Source organism: Gossypium arboreum, chromosome 10, assembly GCF_025698485.1.
Source record: "Gossypium arboreum isolate Shixiya-1 chromosome 10, ASM2569848v2, whole genome shotgun sequence".
Taxonomy (NCBI): domain Eukaryota; kingdom Viridiplantae; phylum Streptophyta; class Magnoliopsida; order Malvales; family Malvaceae; genus Gossypium; species Gossypium arboreum.
In genome coordinates, this window is record NC_069079.1 from 20,510,468 (window position 1) to 20,516,467 (window position 6,000).

The 6,000-nt window shown below is 30.6% G+C and overlaps 1 pseudogene; it reads right to left on the reverse strand.

The window, feature by feature from the left end:
* Positions 1-1,026: 1,026 nt before the first annotated feature.
* Positions 1,027-3,970, reverse strand: LOC108489003 (proton pump-interactor 1-like; annotated as a pseudogene).
* Between the last annotated feature and the right edge of the window lie 2,030 nt (positions 3,971-6,000).

Here is a 6,000-nt window from a genome sequence, read left to right on the forward strand (position 1 = left end):
CATAAATTAATTTATGCAGATTAAGTTTTATCTGGATCGGTATTAATATTGTATCCAATATAAGAGCACATAAATTTAAATGTATTAAAGCGCATTATCTGTGAACTTTTTAAATTTTTAACCATTAATCAATTAAAATTTATATGGTTTTGATCGGTTGGTTAAAAAATATCAAACATATAAAAATAAATTATCTTCATTTGACTAAATTAAAACTAAATATAATTTGTATTATTAATTATGAAGTTTAGTTAATTAGTTAATTACTTGATTTTAAATCGAATTAACCGATTACCGACCGTCCTAACAAATATTAACGGACCTTCGATCGAATTAGATTGATTAACTAAATTAGATCAGTTTAATCGATTAATTTAATTTTAATCGTTATTTAAACACTCTTAAATAGACCTAACAACTTAAGCTTAAATTTGGAATAGAAAAATTTCTTAAGGGTACGTTTGGTTCACTGTAATGGAATAGAGCTGTAATTGAATAGAGCTGTAATGGAATAGAGCTGTAATGGAATAAAACTGTAATAAGTAATTCAATTGTTTGGTTGGATGGAATGGAATAGAACTGTAATAGAATTCTTGTGTTTGGTTGGAATGGAATGACGTTGTAATAGAATAAGAAAAAAAAACTAAAATGACCAGAATACCCTTAGTTGAATTTTTTTTAAGTAGATGATTATTGTTATTATTATTAAATTTTAATAAGATTATTATTAAAAATAATTTAATAAAATAATAAATAATTTAATCATATTTTACTATAATTATTACTAAATATAATTTAATAAAATTCTTAATATAATTATTATTATATGAATTAAAAAATCATAATATAATTTATGAGTTAAGTAATAATTTTAATCGATACTTTGTTACATATAACAAACAATATAATGTTGCTTTCCTTTGAGATGCATCTTTCTTTGTATAATAATGTATCATACTTGTTGAGTAATTGCTACTTTCTAGGAAAATAGTAGACCAGAACAATAAACCCATTGAACACCTGGCATTCTATCTATTGGAATCATATTAATTTAGGATTAATATCAAATATTGAAATGCATGAAGGATTCTCATGACATTCTCAAATTGATGGAAGTCAAAATTTCTAAAATACAACCAATTAAACCAGAATTGCTTAGTTTTGGCCTCAGTAAGCATTGCAACTGAACAACCAGCAACATTATGACATTTTTAGTCCATCCTCAATGGATGCAAATAACTTTTGCAGCTATGGACCTAGCTATTAGCATGTTGTTCAACCAAAACTCTCAATTCCATTCAAGTTAACTTCTTCAGACAAGATAATAGTAACCTAATGCTAGAAGTATCAGCACCACTAGTGCAGCAGGTGCGGCCCATGTCCAGTAGTTGGTTGACTTCTTACATCTTAGGATGGCTCTTGAAAGCACCTCAGGTCCTTTAGTTCGATTTTTGTACCGAATAGCATTCCCCTTTTGTGCTTTATCCTTCACTGAAATAGGAGCAGGAACAGGTGCTTCAGCACTAGCATCAACTTTCTCTGATTCTGAAGCTTCAGCCATGGGTTCAGTTGGTTCCTCGGGATTTATAGTAGTCGTAGATGCTGCTGCTTTCTTCTTTGCTTTCTTCTCACGCTCCTGAAAGGAAAAAAACATCAAAAGAATTTTAGTTTTAACCCGCACCACTTATAAAGAAGCAAAACAAGAGAAGAAGTAAATAATTTCCTTGAGCTTCTTTTCAGCTTCCTTTTGAGCTCTTATAGCTGCTTTGGTAGCTGCTTTTTCAGCCTGCTTCTTCTTCCTTTCTAAAGCTTGCTTTGCTTTTGCAATTTCCTCTTCTCTCTTCATTTCTTTCTGTTTTGCAGCATCAACTTCCTTGTTTGAAGATCCAGAGATCTTGTCTGCTACAACATTCTCTAGAGAGGATTTTGACTCCATTGCTTTGGTCTCAGCATCTTTCTGGCCCTTTTTGGTGTTTAGTACCTGGTTGGGGAGAGGATTTGGCTTCTTCCTTTGGTTGTTTCGCACCAGGTTTTGGAAGTGCTTCAGTTCCCGTATGTACTGTTATCTCTGGTAGAACTAATGGCTTCTCATCAGGATTCCTTATCCGACCATCCCTGCTTAATAGTCGAGTGTCCAGGGATTTCAGAATTCTTATAGGCAGCATAGGCCAAAATGTTGCCTTCAATTCTTTATAGATATTAGCCGAGGATTCAAAACGCAAGAACCCCAAAACTACATAATATATACTGTTCTAGATTGCAGCCCAAACTGTTTGATCAAAGATAACTTTTGCTGGAACCACCCACCAGTCATCGAAAGGAAACAGAGCCTGGAACTCAAAGTGTTTCATTGCTCCATGGAAAAAAAATGACTCAAAGCAGCAAAACATATAAACTATGAACCACAAGTATTACCTCTCAAAACTGGTAATAATAATGAGAAAGGGATCTATGAAGAGTAAATCCAACAAGGCCCGATCTGAAGGCTTTCCTTCATAACACTACACACAGGTTATACAATATGAGCTGAATGCAATATATGTTTACGTTTAAAGGATTAATAGAGAGGGTGGAGAAGAGAGAGAAACTACTTGTGCAATCTAATTTCCTATTGAATAGACTATCCCACTTATTGCCATTTTGGCTATCACTAGTTTGGCTTTAAGAACTTGTTCGTATGCAATCCAATTATGTTCTGGAACATATTAGAGTACCTCATAAAGTGTCCATCCCTGTTAATCATTCATAAGAATCAAATAAATACTGAGATAGGAAAAAAATAATATTGTAGCATTTAGATTTCACTTCATTTTATTTTGAGGACTCCAGCTTTCACTTGGTTTTTGAAAGCTAATCTGCATAAACCTCAAATTTCCAGGAAAGCACAAATCATAAATAAAGACCCCCTTTTTCTTTTACAAGCAATGTTTCAGATTTCATGGTTAGTTTAGAAAGTTATAAACACCTCAACAATTTTCAAGATTAAAATCATAAAATGACGAATGAAAGAGATTAACCAACTCTAGCACAGAGAGAAGTGAAACCAAGGAAAACTACTACCAAGCAAAAATACCCTTCTCAAAACAAGAGCATACCAAAAGAAAGCTCTTTTGAAACGAATCATTATTCAACTCTAAGTAAAACAGGAAATAGAATTAAAATGCAAAAAAAAAAAAAATTGAAAAACCTAGGAGATAACTTGCATGCCAATAATCATGATCAATTGTAAGCAACTTGGATACAACAAACGTGTCAAATCCAAGAACGATAGAGGCATTGATTGCTCTACTACTCAACTTCTCGACATCATCATGGCTATCACCATCATCATCGTGACCACCTCCAACCTCTGAAAAAGAAGCCTTCAAAGTTTTGAAGCCATTTGGGAACAAAAGTTTCTTAGGTTTATGGGAATGACTGTTCTTCTTTGAAGCCAATTCTTTGTCCTCTGTGACTGATTGAATGACCTAATCTGCGCTTCTTGGTACCTTTCTTTGGAGCCCAGAAATTAATAAGCAAACAAAACTCTGCAGAAGAGAAATTGGAAAAGAAAAGTACCAAGAAGCGCTCGTGCCAAGTCAATTTGCTACCCTGTAGTTGAAACTGCAGAAAGGAGATAGATGATGAAACAATGAAAGAAGATGATGTGAAGGAAGAAGAAGCAAAAATGTTTACCTGACCTTGGATGAAGGGGAGGAATGCCGGAGTCGAAGGGTATGTGAAATGGCTGCTGATTGAGAGTGTTTTTGACGTGAAATTTTGGTAAGGGTAGAATAGGTTTCTTCAAGCAACGAATAGGTAAACGGTGAAGAAGGCACGGAATAAAAATCCCCAAAAATCTCTGTTTAAGCCGGAATGGAATCCACGCGTAATAGTGTATTACGTTAAACCAAACGCCAGTTTAAGTGGGCCTGAAGAATAGGTTAGTAATAGGCATGTAATGGTTTAGCTATTACCTTCAACCAAACATGCTGTAAGATTCGAACTTTCGTCCAACTCAAAAACACCTCTACATCCAATTTAGATAAATAAAAAAAAAAACAAACCTGGTTGTTTGACCTTGCTTTTACGTCTAAAAGCGATGCTTAGGCCTTAATGCGAAAGGACACAAAATTTTAGTTTTCTTGTTTATATTTTTATAAATCCATAAATTAAAATTACTTTGTTAAATAATCTCCTTATACTTTTGTTGTACCCAAATAAACCCTTAGTATTTTGATTTAATTTAGCTTTATTTTTAAACAAAATATTGGTTTTATTTAAGAATAAAATAAAGATGAATTTAAGGGATTACTTAGATAAAAGTTAAAAATTAAAAGGTTTATTTGGATTCTAATTAAAGTTGAAAGCTTAATTAAGTGTAATATAATGATTTATTTATCTATATTATCTTTTAAGTGTTTGATTGAGGTAATGTTATAAGTCAATTGAACATCAATTTAAGGTGTATTTGTTAAAGCATTAAAATTTTCAATATTTAATATTTTAAATGTGTTTGATAATCATTCTAATTTTTTATACTTAATATAATATTTCTAACAAAAAATTATAAATAGGAGGTAGCTACCTATTAGAAAATATTAAGTTGATTTTATTTTATTTTATTTTATTTAAAAATTGAGATATTTAAATTACCATATTTATATTTTATCCAAAATAATATCATATATTATATTAATGAGTTTAAAATTAAAAATTAAATAAATTTTCACTTTTATCAAACAATATAATTATATTCGGTACTTATATTTACTAGTTTACCAAAAAAATTCTAATATAAATTTAGGACTTATAAAATTTAACAATAAAATTTCAATACTTAATTTTTCAGTTTATCAAACACACCCTTAATTGGAGAATAATTTACATTAACAAGATTTTTATACATTTTATATAAAATCAATAAGAGTTAATTCAAACTAGAATACCCACACATAATGGAACTTAATCTTAGGTACATCATAATCTTCAAAGTCTCAATTTTATCATTCAAACTAAAATCTCATTTGTTTTTCATATTATTTATTTTTAAGTATATATTTGTTAAAAAGAATTAACTACTAGAATCTAATTTAAATATATCAACAGAATTTAATGAATAATTTATTATATTATCCATTTTTATTTAAATACACAAAACATTTATTTAACTCAAATTTTAAAAACACAAACTATCATCCATGCCCCTAAAATTATGCTAAGCCAGATGTTATTGTTGGAGTTCGACTCGTATAAATAACGAACAAGTAAAATAGAGAAAATTAAATAAACAAATATTTACATAAAAAGCCTTCGATTAGGGAAAAAATCTTCTTTGATAAGTCGTCGAACGTCTTCTTAAATAACTACAAAACCTCTTAAAAATATGAAGCACACCCTATAATTATAGTTTTTTTAAAAAAAAAAAAAGAAACCGAAAAATGATGCCATTATTTAAATAATGCATAATTTAAAATTTCAATTTCGAATACTTACCACAAGACCTAAAACAAAAGTTCAAATTGACATCTACAAATACAAACAATGTAAAAAAATGAAAAAGAAAAATCTTAAAATCCCAATAATTTCTGTGATCTTGTCTTGAAATAAACTTAAACAATCGAAAATGTGTGGTTGGTTTATGGAACCAAATCCAAGCCTTGCCCCATTGATAGGAGACAATGGTGTAATCTAGCCCTGGCCTAGCCACCCCACCCCACCCTTTGGTGAATTCATGGCAGCCAGAGCCCCGGCCCCATCAGCCAGCCTTGAGGATGAACCCTGGCTCAACAACCATAACCAGTGGTGGACCACCTTTTTGTAAAAGCCAACACTTTATCCCTTCACAAGTTTCTAAGAACGTGTTTTTATATGATCGGATCCGTATTTAAACACAATTTTTTATTCATATTTCTTATTAAAAAGAGTCTGGGTTTTAATTCAACTTTAATTGATTCTTGAATTATATTTTGGTCAACTACATTTTAATTCATTAAATTTACGTTTTAATCACTTAATTTT